Source organism: Dasypus novemcinctus, chromosome X (assembly GCF_030445035.2).
Source record: "Dasypus novemcinctus isolate mDasNov1 chromosome X, mDasNov1.1.hap2, whole genome shotgun sequence".
NCBI lineage: Eukaryota > Metazoa > Chordata > Mammalia > Cingulata > Dasypodidae > Dasypus > Dasypus novemcinctus.
This window is the reverse complement of record NC_080704.1, coordinates 54,610,489-54,629,073: the sequence shown is the minus strand read 5'-3', so window position 1 is coordinate 54,629,073 and position 18,585 is coordinate 54,610,489. Positions and strand designations below refer to the sequence as shown.

At 42.0% G+C, this 18,585-nt stretch overlaps 1 protein-coding gene across 3 annotated transcripts in view; it reads right to left on the bottom strand.

Annotated features, from left to right (window-relative positions):
- The window catches only part of JADE3 (jade family PHD finger 3), a 246,578-nt gene extending 228,593 nt beyond the window's left edge, over positions 1-17,985 (bottom strand). Inside the window, exon 1 of one of the 3 annotated variants that reach the window (XM_023582698.2) lies at positions 17,930-17,985. The gene's annotated coding sequence lies outside the window, so the exon portion shown is untranslated. Of the gene's footprint in view, positions 1-17,505; positions 17,673-17,750; positions 17,858-17,929 lie in introns of those variants that run through there. The other 2 variants (XM_004472118.3, XM_004472117.4) reach the window with 2 other exon arrangements.
- Between the last annotated feature and the right edge of the window lie 600 nt (positions 17,986-18,585).

The window sequence follows — 18,585 nt, the reverse complement described above, 5'->3', positions numbered from 1 at the left end:
AATAAAAGAAATTTTTGGTGGACATAATTCTTTAATGTTGGGAGGGTGGGCCAAACCATCAAAATTGGGCATCTGGTCCAACCTTTGCAAGTTACACAGGATTCCCATACCTATATTCCTAAACTTTCACCACTGAAGACCACTTTTGAAATTTCCCCCATAGACAGGATGCTTTGAAGGCTTGTATACCAAACACACTACACTTATGGATTAATTCATCCATTTTTACGAATCAAATTTGAATTGTTTATAATAAGAAAAGGTTCTGTTCAACATGAGATAATATTGTATTCACTATGTCAGACATTGCTCGGCATGTTATCCTTAATATGCCATTCATTTTAGCACAATCCCAGTGGTTATTATTAACTTCATTTTACAAATGCAGACACTGAGACACAGAAAAATAAGCTCCATTCAAGGTTGAATGTTTAATAAGAAACAGAGGCAGAATTAAAACCAGGGTCTCTGACAGTTTTTCCATTCTAGCATCAACCTCTAGCTAACTAGTTTCATCACGAATAGCAGTATAATCCCAGCAATCTCACTCCTTGGTATTTATCTCAGGAAAATACAAACTTATGTGCACAAAAAATTTATATATGAATGTTTATAGAAGCTCCACTCATAACCACCAAAAAAAGGAAACAACCCAAAATGATTAAACAAACTTGGTACATACATACTACAAAATACAACTCAGTAATAAAAAGGAACAAACTATACATACATGCAATAATTTGGATGAATCTCAAAAGCATTATACTGAGTATAAAAATCAAGACTCAAAAAGTTACATGCAGTATGATTCTATTTATGTGACAGTTTCAAAAAGACATGAGTAGAGTGATGGGGAACAGATCAGGGGTTGCAAGGAGTTAGGAAGGGAAGAGTATAACTAAAAAGGTAGCACAAAGGAGTTTTTTGGAGTGATGGAATTGTTCTGTATCTTCAGTATGGTAGGTGGTAGTGGTTACATGGATTTATACACACGTTAAAATTCATAGAATGGTATACACCCCAAAAAAGTCAGTATCACTATCAATATAACTAACAATAGTTTTTGGATTTAAAAATTAAAATAGTTACACTATAACATGAAGCAAAGAACCATCATCAGCCAGGCCACATATACAAACAGCACGAAGACAGTCATCTCTTTAAGTAACCATTCCTTAAAACTGAGATGAACATGACTGCTTATTCCCTTAAAAATAAAAGTATTTCACTAAATTCTTAGAAGGCACACTATATGCAATAAAGCAACTTGCATAGTAAAGCAAAAATAAGTAATAAAAATCAACCCTGGGAATGAGAGTGTGATGGGATAAGGGTGCTCTTTCTCCTATTTTTGGTATTTACTAGAATGCATTCATACATCATTAGTATAATTAAAAACACAATGTTTAAAAGAATTTTTTTAAAAAATCTAGTTTGAAATGGATATGTTTTCCAAATTGCAATATTCCTCCTTCCACTGGGGTTTCACTGCCCTTGGGGGCTCCACAGTTACTCCACTTACCAGGTTAGGTTTATGTTCTACTCAATACCTAGTGCCTAACTCACAGCACAGGGATCACTCAATAAATGTTTGCTGAATTGAACTGAATTGCACCTGCCATTTTGAGGGAAAAAAGTGACAAAGATATGGTCACTAAGAAAATCTATAATCGAGGTAGACTAAATCATGCTATAATTTTGAATGAGGTAAATTATTACTGAATGCTAATGATATGCTTAATATTTATAAAGGCATATATATAATTTTGGGCGAGAGCAAGGAAAACATATACTGCCAGTGCTGCAGAGGTTTTTAAAGCCTAAAACCAGCAGGACCCAAACCACAATCAATCAGTCCTGGCTCCCCAGTCATAAAACCATAAAATTCAAGGGGGTTAGAAGAAAAATAAGGGGAAAGAAATAATCTGTACTGAGGTTCTATATGCAACACACTGAGTTAGACATTTATATATATTTTAAAATTCATTTTAGGGCTTGTGGCTTCAGTTCAAACAGATAAAGCATCGGGGAAGCCATCATGTCCAACCTTCCAACAAGAAAAAAGGTGGACAAACTGAAAATCAACTGCTCTTCTTGGATCCATGAGAGAACTGAGGTCACAGGGTAAACCACCAACCTGATAGCTGGAGAGACAGGCGCCTGCAGGAAGACACAGGATCTAGGGCAGAAGCCTTGAGAAGCTGTATAAACCTGTAAAAAGAATGAACTAGAGATTTTAACGAATTACTGGAGATCAGAATATGGGCTAGCATGGAAGTGTGAAGTTTCTAGGTGCCACAGTCATGAAGGGGGGAGAGTTCCTACCCTCTTACAAACTTTTCCTCCAGGAACAACATCAAACTCTCACAGTGAGGATAAAGGAGAATCTCAGAGAAAGTTCCCACTATGGTGCTAGCTGGGGGAGGAAAACAACACCTACATTGAATGCCTTTCCTTCACCTTCAGTACAGAACAAAAAGCTTAATGTACAGGGGGAAGGGTTTAGGGACACTGGTGGATAGCCACTGCAGGTGGTGGGAAAAGGAAAGGGGGAAAAGATAAAGGAGCTACATCCCTACAGAAGCAATAGGAAATCTTGTTTGGTCATGTTGTAAAGCCTAAGCATGAGGCTTAATCATATTCAGAGAACTTCCTCTCTCACTGCCACCCAGCTAACCAGGTGATTAGGAACAGTGGTACATACCGGCAGAGCTTCAAGAGACAGCTCTTGGGACAAAGCACAAAGAAGTCAAAAAGAAGGTATTACTAGAGGAATCAGAAATCTCTGGTGCCCTTAACAAAAACAAACATCAAAGACAGGCGAACTCCTGATTAGATTAACCTAAATCCCCTACACTGAAGGAAATGCAGAAAGAAAATCAAGTTCTTCTCCAAACATATCAAGGATTTGCCTCAGTTATTTCCTGTCTTATAAAGCTTTCAACCAAATAGTCCATGAGACATAACAAAAGGCAATAAAAATACTCCAGGTGACAAAGCAATCACCAGATCCAGACTCAGTTATGACAGAGATGTTCGAACTATCAGAAATGAAATTTAATAGAAGTGTGATTAATATGTTTGAGACTCTAATGGAAAAGAAAGACAACATGCAAGATCAGACAGATCATTTCAGCAAAGACAGGGGCCAGGATAGGGGTAGGGGATGGGGAGCTAATGCTTAAGATGTACAGACTTTCTATCTTGGTTGACTGTAGTCTTGGTAATGGATGGTGATGATGGCAGCCCAACATTGTAAACATAATTAGCAGCACTGAATCATATATTTGTATGTGGTTAAAAGGGGAAATTTTAGGTTGTATATATGTTAATAGAATAGAAATTTAAAAAAATAAATACAGGACTGTACAACACAGTGAACCCTATTGTAAACAATGGACTGCAGTCAACAGTACAATTATAAAAATGCTCTTTCATGAACTGTAACAAATGTACCAAGGAGTTGTTAATAGAGTGGTATCTAGTAAACTGTATTGTATTTTATACATGATTTCTCTGTAAACCTACAGCTTCTCTAATAAAAAGTTAATTTTTAAAAAAGAATCAAATGGAAATGCTAGAAATAAAATATACAGTAATGAAATAAAGTTGCTTTCAATGGGCTCAACAGTAGATTTGACATAGCCAAAGAAAGAATCAGTGATTCTGGAAATATACCCAAACTGAAACACAAATAGACAAAAGAGTAGAAAAGGAAACATGAAACACCACATTCAAGAAGTGTGGGACAATATCAAACCATGCAACAATCATAATTGGAATCCCAGAAGAAGAAAAAGAGAGAGAGAAGGGAATAGAAGAATTACTTGAAGAAATAATGGCTGAGACCTTTCCAAACTTAGTGACAGACAACAAACTACAGATATAAGAAGCTCAGAAAACACCAAGTAAGATAAATACAAGGGGAAAAAATGCCACATCTAGGCATATCATATTCAAACTGCTGAAAACCAAAGACAAAAGAAGCCAGAGGAAAATATGACATTAACTATAGAGACTAAGGATAAGAATTACAGCAGATTTCTGTCAGAAACTACATGCACAAGGCATAGTGAAACATGTTTGAGAGAGAAGGGTAAATCCTGTCAACCTAGTATTCTATATCCAATGAAAATCTTTTAGGCATAAAGAAAAAGTGAAGAGTCTCACAAATAAATAAAATCAAATAATTTATTGCCAGAAGACCTACCCTACAAGGAATGTTAAGGTAAATTCTTCAGACAGAAAGATTATAATTAAAGTCAGAAACCTGAATTAACATTAATAAATGAAGATATTGAGAAAGGAATAAATGAAGGTAAAATATAAATTTTTATTTTTGAAACATTTTTGAAACCCAATTTCCCAGATACCAGCCCAGGGGCAATCTTGCAAGCAGACCTTCTAAAGATAGTAGTCTTTGGCCTATTAAATTAATTCTTTTTTGCACAATATGGTCTATACAAAAAACCTTCAGCTAACCTCATTTTTTAATGGTGAGAGATCAAATGCTTTCCCCTTAAGATCAGAACAACGTAAGGATGTATTCTCTTACCACTACAGTTCAACATCATACTGTAAATCCTAGCTAGTGTAATAAAGGAAGAAGAATAAAGAGCAAACAAATTGGAAAGAAATAAAACTGTCTTTATTACATATGACAAGATTATCTATTTACAAAACTCGAAAGAATTGAAAGAAAAAAACGCTCCTGGTACCAATAAGCTAGTTTAGCAAAGTCATATAATAGTAGGTCAATATATCAAAATCAATTTTTTCTTATATATCAGCAATGACCAAATGGAATTTGAAATTACAAAAAAAAACAACACCAATACTATTTATAGTAGCACCCCCCAAAAAATGAAGTACTTGGGTATAAATCAAACAAACTAAGACCTTATGTAGAAAACTATAAAACACTGATGAAAGAAATCAAAGATCTAAATAAAGAGAGATATACCATGCTCATGTATTGGATACTCAATATGTTAAGATGTCAATTCTCCCCAGTTTGATCTATAGGTTCAAAACAATTCCAATCAAAATCCCAACAAACTTTTTTTTGGTATATATTAACAAGCTGATTAAAATAGTACTCAGATTACCTGATTTCAAGAATTACTTTTAATAAAACTATAGTAACCAATACAGCATGGTATTGGCAAAATGACAAGACATACAAATCAATGCAAGAGAACAGTGAGCCCAGAAATAGGTCTACAAAAATATAATCAACTGATTTTTTACACAGGTATAAAAGCAGTTCGATGGACAAAGGACAGACTGAGACATATGATGCTGGAACAACTTCACATCCATAGGCAGAAAAACGAACCTTGGCAAATACTTCATACCATACATAAAAATTAACTCAAAGTGGATTTTAGATACAAATGTAAACCCCCAAACTACAAAATTTCTAGAAGAAAACACAGGAGAAAATCTGTGTGGGACCATGGGTTTGGTAGTTACACTTTTAGATATAACACCAAAAGAATGATCCATGAAAGAAAAAATTGATAAAGCGGAGTCTGTCAATTTTTAAATTTTTGTTCTGTGAAAGATATTGTAAGGAGAATGAAAATACAAGCCATAAATTGGGAAAAAATTTGTAAATTCTCAGAGCTAATAAAGGACTCGCATCAAACATGTAAAGAAATCTTAAAACTTCACAAAAAAAACCTCAATTTTAAAAAAAGGTAAAAATCAGAACTGATACTTCAACAAAGATGTAAAGCTGACAAATAAGCATATGAAAAGACGTGCAACATCATGTCATTAGGAAAATGCATATTAAACAATGAGATACTACTATACACCTATTAGAATGATCAAAATAAAACTGATAATACGAAATGCTGGCAAGCATGCATGGTAACAGGAACTCTTATTCATGGCTGGTGGGAATATTGACATGGTAGTGCCATTCTGGAAGGGAAGAGAGTTTGGCAGTTTCTTATAAAGACTCGCAATTCCACTCCTAGGTATTTACCCAAATGAACTGAAAACTTGTATTCGTCCAAAAACCTATATGTTAATGTTTATAGCAGCTTTATTCATAGTCGCCAAAAAACTGGAAACAACCAAGTTGTCCTTCAATGGTGAATGAAAAAACTGTGGTACACCCATATAAGACAATACTATTCAACGATAGAAAGGAACAGACAATTATTTCAAATGACATGAATGAATCTTAAATGCATGAGGGTAAGTCAAAGAAGCAGACCAAAAGGCTAAATGTCATGTGATACCATTCATATGACATTCTGGAAAGGCAAGGCTATCACAATAGAAAACAGATAATCCGACGCAGGACAGGCTCCTAGGTAGTGTGTGAGTGCTCATTTTGCCATAGTGGGTTATATCATTGGATAGAGACCCATATAATGAGAGTGAAGGTATACCCACATCCTGGGGAGGACTGATGTTCTCAAATAGAGGGAATTGTATCTCTCGAGAGAAATGGTGGCTCCCAGTGCATTAGGGCAGTTGAGCATGTCAAGCCCTCAACACTGTTGCAAGTATCTTTGAACATGGCCCTTCAAGCAATGTAACTGTGGGCCCTAAGGGGAGGGGGAAAAAGGTATTGAATAGATGGAACCAATGTAACTGTGTGGGCAACAGAAGAGTTCCACAAGATTACACAAGGATGGATATAAGACATGTTAAATTACACCAAAAATATATAGGGGCTGATAGGCTAAGATGTAAATCATAATGGAAAACATAACTGAAAATTTAGAAAATTGTGTCATCTAAAATATAAACCACAATGTAAACCAAAATGTTACCTTGTTTGAAAGCTATTGTCTCAATATCTGTACATCAGTTTCAGTAAATACAGTATGAACATGTAAAAAGATTACTGCTGTGGAAGGGAAAAGGGTTTTATGTTGGATATGTGGGAGTACTGTATATTGTATATATGAATTACTGTGATCTAAAACTTTGTGAAGATAAGCTTAATAATTAGGAAAAAAAGAAAAAGATAAGACGTAGACACTGAGGAAAAGACGGAAGTAGTTGCCTTACCAATTTGCATACAGGGCAACATTTATTGCAGTGATGGAAGGCAAAATATCAAAAACTAAGCTTTTGCATTTTTACATTTTTTGATACCCCAATTTATTTTTACCTTAATATTTCTAAATTAATATGTATTCTATATCTAACCTTTAAACTCATCACTATATTCCATTTTACTATTAATGGAACCTGGCAATATATTGGGCTTCATTTTTGAAGAAGTTTTGGATTACAGAGAGGTTCAATAATGGCAGGGGAGGAATACTGGTGTGGGATGTTATTGACAGGGGACACATGGTTGGCAGGGAGTTCTCCAGGGCATATATCCAGGGTACATAAAAATATTTGGATATTTTCATAGCGGTTACAATTAAAAACAACAACTGAAGGAGTGCTAAGTTCCTAGCCAGAGGAGCTCTAGCACAGCCCCTAAAGGAACAGCAACAATCCCCCTAGTGCAATGACAAAGACTAAAACAGAAGGAAGGTTCAACAATGAGCCCTTGATACTAATGACTATGCTTGTGAGCCTGTTCACCTGAAATAAGAACAAGGCCTAGAGCTGCAGGGTACCTAAGAGTTGCCTCCTGAGAGCCTCCGTGTTGCTCAAATATGGTCAGTCTCGAAGCCAAACTCAGCATGTAAATGTGTTGCCTTCCCCCCAACGTGGGACATGACTCCCGGGGATGAGCCTCCCTGGTGCTGAGGGATTACTACCAAGTACCAGCTGATGTTGTAACTAGAAAATGACCTTGAATAAAATGGTCAACTTGGACCAGCAGAATATCTCAATCTACATAGAATACCAGGAGTTAAACATGCTTTTTGACCTAAATAAAAGGGGGAAATGGAAAGTACAAATGAGTTTATATGGCTATGAGTCTCCAAAAAGAGCTGGGAGGTTATCAGGGGGGTTGCCCTTATGAACACCTCAGCAGAGTCCCAGAGACAGATAAAGTAGATACAATCCCAGGTATTGGTTTGTCTGAGGCCTACAGAGACCCACAGGTTCTATGGTCATGGCAGATGGAGTTCAGTGCCATGTCAGTTGGCCCTACTTTGGAGTTTGTGTTTCTGTGTGATGGAGTTGGACTTAGATGTGATCTTTGTCCACAAGTGTCTCCTGTTACTTTTACCGGAACTGTAGTTGGTGCTGGGGTTTAATGTATACCCAGGGGACCTGAATCTCTGGACTGACCATGTGATAGCCAGGCCCTGAGCCTCAACAGACTTGCAACTCCTACACTCTGGTTTATTGGACTTACCCCACTCAGCTAACATGGAGGTGAAGGTCAACCACCACACCAGGTATCCAAGAGTGCCTACAACTGAAAGCAGGAGAACTGCATCCAGCATCCATGTGGAATCTAAGCCCCCTCTTGATATAGATGTGGAGTGGACACAACCATTCCAGGGTCCAAAGGATGGAGGAATAGAGTATGGATTAGAGTGGACTTACTGATATTCTATTCATGAACTATTATGATTAGTAATCGAAGAAAATGTGGAATTGGTGTGGAGAAAGTGCCATGGTGGCTGCTGAGGGTAGGGAGTGGGAGGAAGAGATGTGATGTGGGGGCGTTTTCAGGACTTGGAGTTGTTCTGGGTGGTGCTGCAGGTACAGTTACCAGACACTGTATGTCCTCCCATGGCCCACTGGGTAGACTGTGGGAGAGTGTGGGCTCTGATGTGGACCATTGACCATGAGGTGCAGCGGTGCTCAGAGATGTATTCACCAAATGCAATGAATGTCTCATGATTATAGAGGAGGTTGTTGTTATGGGGGAAGAGTGGGGTGAGGGGGGTGGGGGCATATAGGGACCTCATATTTTTTTAATGTAACATTAAATAATAAAGACAAAAAATAAATTTAAAAAAATACAAAAAAAAAAAAAAGAAGAAAAGAAAACAAATGAGTGGTGCCAGGGGATTGGGGAGGGGATTGACTACACATGGAAAGAAAAGAGGAATTTTGGTGATGACAGAATTATTCCATTTCTTATTAGAGTGGTGGATGTATGAGGTTATGCATTTGTTAAAATCCATAGACTTTTAGAGCACAAGGAGTGAACTTTAATGTAAGCAATTAAAAAAAAATCAAGCAAGAGACTGGGGGAATCCCAGGATGGAATGAAGAGTGTGACAAAATCATCTAACTGTGTTACAAATGTATGACATAATCTCACTAAAGGGAGTGGGGGAAAAGGAGCTAACCAAAGTAACTTTGGAAAATGTTCGTATTTTAGTTGGATATTATAAGGCTAAAGACAAAAAGAACTATACATAAACACTGTACTCCAGTTGATAAAGTTGGTTATCACTAGGGCACAGGTTAACAATTCTGAAACTATTATTCACAGAAGTTAAGTGGGTTGAATAAATAAGTCAATGGCTGCCAGTTGGTGGGAGTCAGGTTTCTCACTGCTGAAGAGGGAAGTTACTGATAAGCAAGTATGGAAGGCTAGAATGAACCATGTAGTGCTGGATTAGAATGAGACAGTATGAATTCATAGCTAGCTTAATATAGCTATAGATGGATACAGAAATAATGATAAATATATGGTTATTTATGGGTCAGTGTGGCAGTCTGAGATTAATTATGAATTCTAAAAAAAGAGATTATGTCTGTAAACTGTTCTGTTCCTCTGGGAGTGATACCCTTTGATTGTATTAGATTCAGTTGAGATGCCTTTGATTATGTTAAGATTAGGGCACTCAGTTTGAGTTCCCACTCCCTTTGGGTGATATAGGGATACTCACTCAAGGAGATCACAGAAGTAGATACACAGAGGAAGAGAGAGAGCTCCATAGACATGGCAGAGGCCCTGGGAAGAGAGATGACCCGTTCACGTGAGAGTTTACAGCTGACCTTGTGAAGAGAACAGAGCAGCTGAGCCTGCAAAGAAACGAGCCCCTGAAAGAGAGATGAGCCCTCTGCCAGTCTACAGTGGAGACTGGAAAGAGCTGGGATCATGGAGCCTTAAGAGGAAGAAAAAGGCTGAGCCCACACAGGGGTCACCTGCTATCTTACTTCAACACGTGGCAACAGACTTTAAGTGAGGAAGTAACCTTGAGTTGGACTCTTTCGGGCCTTTGAACTGTAAGCTTTTACCCCAAATATATACCCTTTATAAAAGCCAACAGACTTCTGGTACTTTGCATCAGCATCCCTTTGGCTGACTAATACAGTCAGTATATACACATATATTTTCTAACTCTACTGAGAGGATCTAGAAGCAATGGCACCTCCCTCTATCCACACCATTAGATGGTCCTCTCTCACAGTGACTCTGGTCTTGACTACAGAACGACTTTGGATGATGGGACAACAGCAAATGTGACATAAGCAGACGTTTGTAAAGCGCTTGTGCACTGGTGCTTGACCTCAGTTCCTACTCTTTGAGACTCAGATTACCATGTCAACGAGCCCAGACAAGTCTCTGGAGGATATGACACTGCTTGGGGTGGAGATAAGTCATCCTAGCTTAGGATCTCTTACATCAACCAACCTCCCAACCACCAGATGTGAGAGTGAGGTCATCCTAAATCACAGTCACTAGCTGACCACCACCCCTAACTGACTACCAACACAAGAGAAAGCCCAGACCAGAACTGCCTAGTCAATATTATGAGCAAAACAAAATGGCTGTTTCAATCCAACAACCTTCAGGGTATTTTATTTTCAGCAAAAGCTAACTGATATAGGTTACTTGAAAGCAAACATGTTTGTGGCCCAGTAAATATCAGGAAAGATAAGCAACACTGGTTTTCCTCCTGAAGTTTACTTTGTACCTAAGAATACTTTCAAACAGAAAAACTTCCAGTACCTGGATGAGAATAACATATAAGTATTGAAAAATGCTTAAGTCTTGCCATAATCTCAGAAATGCATTGTCTGCCATCACAGACGGCACCAAAAATTTTTCCATTTAGTAACCAAAATATCTTTATCATGATATATTTAAACTAAAGTCTTTTTTTTTTTTTTTAAAGATTTATTTATTTATTTAATTCCCCCCCTCCCCTGGTTGTCTGTTCTTGGTGTCTATTTGCTGCGCCTTGTTTCTTTGTCTGCTTCTGTTGTCAGCGGCACAGGAAGTGTGGGCGGCGCCATTCCTGGGCAGGCTGCTCTTTCTCTTCACGCTGGGCGGCTTTTCCTCACGGGCACACTCCTTGCGCGTGGGGCTCCCCCACGCGGGGGACACCCTTGCGTGGCACGGCACTCCTTGCGTGCATCAGCACTGCGCATGGCCAGCTCCACACGGGTCAAGGAGGCCCGGGGTTTGAACCGCGGACCTCCCATATGGTAGACGGACGCCCTAACCACTGGGCCAAAGTCCGTTTCCCTAAACTAAAGTCTTATACTCAACAGTTCCATTTCTAACACTGAACAACTACTCAGGTTTCCAGAAATTACTTTTCCTCCAAACTCTGCTCTTTCCACATTTGACAGGCTCAGTGAAAACTGAGTTCCATTAATGAAGCCAAAAAAGAATCATACTTGTGAACCTAATTAAACCTCATTCTAGAAGCATTTTGTAGGACCAGCTTCTAGAATCACAGCAACTCTTTTTAGCCATGTTAATAATAGTGAGCAATAAAAATGGCTTAAGACCTACCTACACATTTGGACCAGAAACTGCCTCTATTGGATCACAGGGTGGGGCACTGAAGGGGAAAAGACTTTTAAAATCATTTTTGTTTAGGCTTCACTAAATGCTGTTGTCAATTAAACATACACACACGAGTATGTGTGTACAGTGTGCATGTGTTCAGGAAGATGGAAAACATCTTCCAGCAGCCTCCCATTGCCCTTGGAATAAAACACAAGCTACATAATGAAGTCCCAAAAGGCCCTGTAAATCTATCCCTGCCTACTTCACCTCTCTTTCCCCAGATCCTAGCCAAACCTCTGTGGATTCTTTCCACATCTCTCTCGTGCCTCAGTGCCCTCACAACAACTGATGTTCCCACTGCCTGGCAATCTCTTCTCTCTACCTTTTGCCTTGCTAAATCCTACTCATCCTTTTGGGCCTAAGGCATCCTGCTCGTTTCCCTCACAGAGGCATTCCCTCTTAGGTGCTGTGTAATCCTGGGTAAGCTATTTTTGCTTTACTTATCTGGGCCTCACACCTCAAAGAGATGTCCCAAATGGACATCTCTACCATAGCTCTTTGTATAACCGGTATTTATTTGCTGGAAAAACAGAAACACACTCTTGGTTCCACCTTAATACCTAATACCTTCATGCTACTTCCCCATAATCTCTATATTTTTAGGGGAAGATGAAATGAACTCTTACAAAGCAACTATTAGGGAAGCGGACTTGGCCCAGTGGTTAGGGCATCCGCTTACCACATGGAAGGTCCGCGGTTCAAACCCCGGGCCTCCCTGACTCGTGTGGAGCTGGCCCATGCACAGTGCTGATGTGCGCAATGAGTGCCCTGCCATGCAGGGGTGTCCCCGCGTAGGGCACGCACAAGGAGTGTGCCCCATAAGGAGAGCCGCCCAGAGTGAAAGAAAGTGCAGCCTGCCCAGAAATGGTGCCGCACACACAGAGAGTTAACACAACAAGATGACACAACAAAAAGAAACACAGATTCCTGTGCCACTGACAACAACAGAAGCAGACAAAGAAGAAGATGCAGCAAATAGACAAAGAGAACAGACAACTGGGGCAGGAGGGTGGGGGGGAAGGGGAGAGAAATAAATAAATAAAAATAAATCTTAAAAAACAACAACAACAACAAAAAAACAAAACAACTTTTATGTGCCAGGTTTTATGTGAAGTCCTTTACCTTCATCACCTCAGTTAATTCTCACTACCACCCTAAGAGATGTGATTTGGCAGCTGAGGAAACTTCGACACAAAGAAGTTAATTAACTGGCCAAGGTCAAGTGGTAGAACCAAGATTCAAATCCAAGTTGGCCTGACCCCATAGCCTGAGCTTCTATAACTCATAAACCTTGTCATCTAAGAGCAGCTAGCCTCAGAGAAGATGGAGTTTCACATTTACATCCATCCCCAACCGAGGGTATTCCATCCCTATATCTACTCTTCAGATCCTTAACCAGGCTGGTGTTCCCAACACCCCCTAAGAACCCTTTTAGCACAGCACTCTTCCCTCTGACTGTGATGGTAAATTTCCTTACCTCCTTTCCACTGAACTCTGGAATCTTAAGGAGATGGATATCTTGAACCCTTAAAAAATAGGAGGCAATCAGTACATGCTTGCTAAATGAATTAAGATGAAAATGAAAAACATTATGGCTGCAAAGCTGGGCAGTGGAGTAGATTTTCATAATATTAAAGTCTGGCACAGTTAGGAGCAAACTATACCCAGAACCAGAGATTTCCTGTCATTTACAAATGTGTACTTCATAGTCATAGGTAAACTTCACTCTACCTTTGGGGCCCTGCCTCACTGCCCAATGCTCTGCTATACCTGGTAGATGCACTTGAGCCACACTTCAGGACAGGATGCCCTTGACAAGTAACCAATCTCTCAATAGTTACTCTCAGATTGTTCAGAAAAAGAAACAGAAAGAGCAAATGATAAAGCAAATGGGAGCAGAATGTTAATAATTGGAGACCTTGGGTAAAAGAAACAGTACTTTGTACTACTTTTGCAACTTCTCTATAATTATACTCTATCAAAATAAGTTTTTTTTTAATCTAAAAAATGATAAGTTTCTCAGGCGATTCCAAGGTACAAGGTCTAGTGGCACCATAATCTCTTGTCAACCATTCCAAAAAAACATACTCCAAGCTTGAGTTTCCTTGCCTATCAGCCAATATCAATGGAAAAGAGCTCCTTGGGTAGCAGGGCAAAGCCATGGCTTCTGGATTGGGGTAGAGATTAAATTATGTGGCTGCCTGAAGAGTATTCATGAACTCATAGGTGTCTCCAGGTCAAAGTCCCAGTACTATCTCCTCACATGAGGCCTCTTACTTTTTTCAGTCTTCTACTCTGAGTTCTTAGCTTCCTTTCCCCAAGCGTAGCTATGGAGTCAGGCAAGGTCTCCCCAGGACCTTTCTTTCTTGCTGTCCCCCAACACAAACACAGAGGCAGTTCTGATGGTGTTTTAGTTTGCCAGGGCTACTATGACAGATGCTGTAGAATGGGCTGGCTTAACAACAGGAATTTACTGTTTCACGGTTTGGGAAGCTAGAAATCCAACATCAAGATACTGGCAAGGCTAGCTTTCTCCTGGAGTCTGTAGCCTCCTGGCAATTCTCCATCATATGGTGATCTCTCTCACCTTGTGTCTACTTCTCTGATTTCAGCTGATTCTGACTTCTGACTGCATCCGAATTTCCTTTGCTTATAAGGATAGTCATGTGGCTTAAGGTCCACCCTGACTCAATTTGGCCTAATCTAATAGAGCTTTGCTGCTACTATCTATGGCAGAACTGTAGAAGGACGGCAAAAACAACCATGGGAGAGTCACAAAGATTCAAGAAAACAGAAAACTTGAAGTGGCAGTTATTTGGTCTGTAACGACCATTTGCTTACGCCCATTTGTTCAAGAAGTTAGCATTCATCACTTTTACCCACTCATCTTAGATCCTCCCCACCCCCTAGCCCAGAATGCTTCCGTTTTCCCAGTCACTGTAACTGGAATAACAGGTAGAAACTTGTGCATCATTCAAGTGCCCTCATATTACCCATTTCAGGAAAGCTCTAGATAAATGTCATACAATACTCACCCCTCCTCTAGTAAAGATCGCAGTAAATTATCACCTAATAAGAAATTTTCTTAATGTAAGTCAACATATGACCACTACCTTCCTTAGCTCCTCTGTCATATAAGCTCCATGAGGAAGTAGATGGATTATGGTCTATGATAATGTTCAACCTCATTTCTGACCCTGAACTCTGTACCCCTGAACAAGACTTTTGAGTCCCTTGGTTTCTGAGTCCATGGTTTCAGGAACATCTAATGCCTCCTGCTTCCTCCATCTCCCCTCAAAAAATACTTGCCCATTCCAGCTAGACCGCAAAGTAGTGGGCAAAAAGAGACAACTTTGTGTAGCTTAGGGAAGAAATGGGTCTTTATGGTTGGTGGACCACAAGGGATGGAAAAAAGACAAGCATTATGGATGGAGAGGATCATGTGCAACCTACAAGCCTCCCATTTAAACATAATTTGTTTTTTACTTTAACTCTTACCAACTCACACTTCTCAGTTATGATGAAAGCCCTGTACCATCACCTGTCCAGTTCCTGGGAACTTCCTCTACAGGCCAGAAGGTAAGGTGTGTTACAGGTTTCCCTAAAGCTGTCTACAAGTCACTGCTGGCTCTCAGCGTATCACAAACATTTCAGGGGAAAATTGGAGTCCTTTCTCCACTTTCCCCTATCTGTGACCAAGAAGGCATTTATTTCACACTGTCAAGGCACAGCAACATGATTCAGAAAAAAGGAAAGATAGAAATCATGGATTCTAGAACCAGAGCTGTACCCTTGAGTATTACAGAATTAAGTGGATGGAGTATGGAAGGTCCTGTTTCAAGGTGACAATACTGCGTTAAGGGTTCTTTTACATACTAAAAAAAAATACGAAGATCGCAGTTGAAGAAAAGGTGGCAACAGATGACAGCTAACATGATTAATCGCTTAAAACGTACAGGTACTAAGAAGTGCTTCCCAGAGATCCCAGGTAATCCTCTCAGCCCTTGTAGAGAGGTATTATCCTTTTACAGTTCAAGTATTTAAACTCAGACCTCACTTTAAATGAAAGAGAAAATGATATGTTATGGAGGTAGAATACTTCTACTAAACAAAAACAGAAAAAACTATTCTCACTTATCCTGAGAGTAATCACATGATGCTATAAAAGCATGGGAACTACACTATTCAAGGGGCGCAAAGGCTGGGATTCACATTTCCATTGTTTACAGATGTTATTAAAGTACTAAACTAAATAAAAACTCCAATACTTTGTTAGAACCAATTCCTCTTACTCCCCCTCCCCTTTCCAGGCTGACAAGAAGTGGCTTCACCGAAGATATTTAAGACAGAACTACTCTGGGAAAGTGGATTTGCCGATTGTTTAAACTAAGCGAATATGTTGTGCAACCAGTTTTTACCTAAATTATTTTTCATTAATTTCAGAGTTTACAGAGAAGCAGACAGTTATCTTTATCAGAATGAATTCAGGGAATGAGATCACTTTTCCCTCCAGGCTACTGGAATTATCATCAATACAGTTTAGATTTCTTATACAATAGGGGAAGAAGGGACGGATCTCAGCCTCAGCCTCACAGATAGACGCATCTCACAATCAAAAAAAAAAAAAAGTCTCACGCATACCTGAAGCCATGGATTTTATTACAACTCAGAAAGTCGGAGAAACCCCAAACAAGTTTCTTGCCAAATCCCCAGGAGCTACTTATGCCCCGGGGCTACCCGACAACAACTTTTCAACAGGCCATCACGTAACCACCACTATGGTCACTCACTGGAAATCCCGCCCCCCTTTCCTCCTTAGAAATAATAAACGCAGGTTGCCCCGCGTAATTTAAAGCCAGACTTCCCAAAGCAGTGTTTCTGAAAAATGGGAGAAAAAGACTGGAGAGAGGCTCTATCCATCTATCCATCCATCCACTCACCCATCCGTATACACAGATTGCTCCCCCCCCCCCCCCCTCCACGGCGGAGGGAATAAAACCAACTTGAGAGCTGAAGAAAAGTTAACAACTTTGAGGTGCCCAGACGTGGGAGAAATTTCCGGTAAGACTCGGAAAGCCCTCAGAATTTTCCCATCCCCAGGATCGCGCAGCGCTCCTCGGCAGCTCACTGGCAGCGTCCGAACAATGACGCGAGGGGGAGGGAAAGTTCGCGAGCCCGCGGGGCACCCGCGCTCTTGCTCGGTGGGCACCTGGGCTGACCCTGAGGCTCGCCGCTCCCTCGCACCACCCGTCCTCCCTCCTCCAGGCATTAGGTTCTTCCCGCTCCCCCCCCCCCCGACCCCCGCCCCGGTATCTAACCGGCCAGAGCACGCCCTCCCTCCTCAGAGCATCCGGCCCAGGGTGACCCGCGGGGCAGGTCCGTGCCGCCGCGGGTTGCACCTCGTGAACCCCAAACCCCGGCAGAAGACAGGGAGGGAGGGGGCGCCGGGAAGGGTCACCAGAGGCAGCAGCCGTAACAGTTATGGCGCTCAATTCCTGCCCTGTTGGGGCCAGGAGCTGCAAGCGACCTCAAGCGTCCGCCCTCCGCGCGGGCCGCCAGGCACTGCCCGGGCCGGGAAAAGGGCCGCCGGACACCTAACTCTGTCCACTCACGCTCTCGGCCCGAGGACGCTAGGCACGCGGGAGGCGACCGCGATGTGGGGCCGGAGCGGCCCTAAATGCAGAGAGGCCGGGACGCTGCGCCCGCGCCGCCCGCTGCGACTCCCTGAGGCCGCCGTTCCCTCCGTCGGCGCGGCGGCCCGCAATCCTGCTCGCCCCGCATCCGGCCTCCGTGGCGCCTACCTTCGCGCAGCGGGGTCGCGGCTCCTTCCCGTCTCCACGCGTGGGCCCGGCAGTGTGCCGGGCGAGTCCGGTAAGGGTGGTAACCGCCCCCTTACCCGCTGGCTTTCTTCTTTCTCCTCCCTCGCACCTGCCCCCTAATCCCCTCCCTACCCCCGCCCCTCCGCCCTGGCTGCCCGATCCGCCGGGGCCGCCCCCCCGTCCCCCCCACCCCAGCGCCTCCGCTCGCGCCCTCGGCCCTTGCTAACCCGGCCCTTCAGGCCTCAGCGCTGGGCAGCTCGCGGTTGGGCGACGGCGGCGGCGGCTGAGGCGGCGCGGAGCACTATTGTATTCCTGACACTGTGCGCTCCCACGCTCCGCCTCTTCCCCTTCCTTCCTCCCCCCGCCCCCCACCGGCCGCGCTCGCCCTCCCCGACTGGCTCCTCACCGCCTCCCAGTCGCGCGCGCTTCTGGCGGGCCGGCGCCGTCGCCTCCGCGGAGGGTCTCGACGCTCCGCCCATCCATTCGCGGCGCTGTGCTCCAGGTGGGTCCCTCACCCCTCCTGCTGGGCGCGCTGCTGGCGCGAGGACCCCCAGCCGGGACTAAGAGCCAGTGAGGATGAGGAGGAGGTGCCTGAGCTGTGTTGAAATACAAGCTAAGCTCTCCGCCGCCCCTTCTAACTCTTTATAAAGTTCTGTAAGTGGGACTCTCATAGCGCAAACTCGGTCTGCGCCGCTATTGATTTAGGTCGTTTGTGCTCTAATTGCTCTAATGACAAAGCCAAAGTAGCTATTAACAGACCAGATTTATTCCGTGGCAGGCACAAATGGTTTATGGTGTTGTATGGCGCTTTTTAAAAAAAAAATTATTTCAACGGTTCCCAAATTAGTCAAACACTGATCTAGGCGTTGCTGTAACGATATTTTGCAGATGTAATTAAAGCTCGTAATTAGATGATTTAAAGAAATTTGGAGTGCTCTGGGTGGGTCTGCCTGAATCAGTTGGAAAACCTTAAAAGCAAGGCTGAAGTTTCATAGAATGAGAGAGAAATTCCACCTCTAGTGGACAGGTTTGGGCTGCGCCTATGGGTTCCAGCCTGCCTAC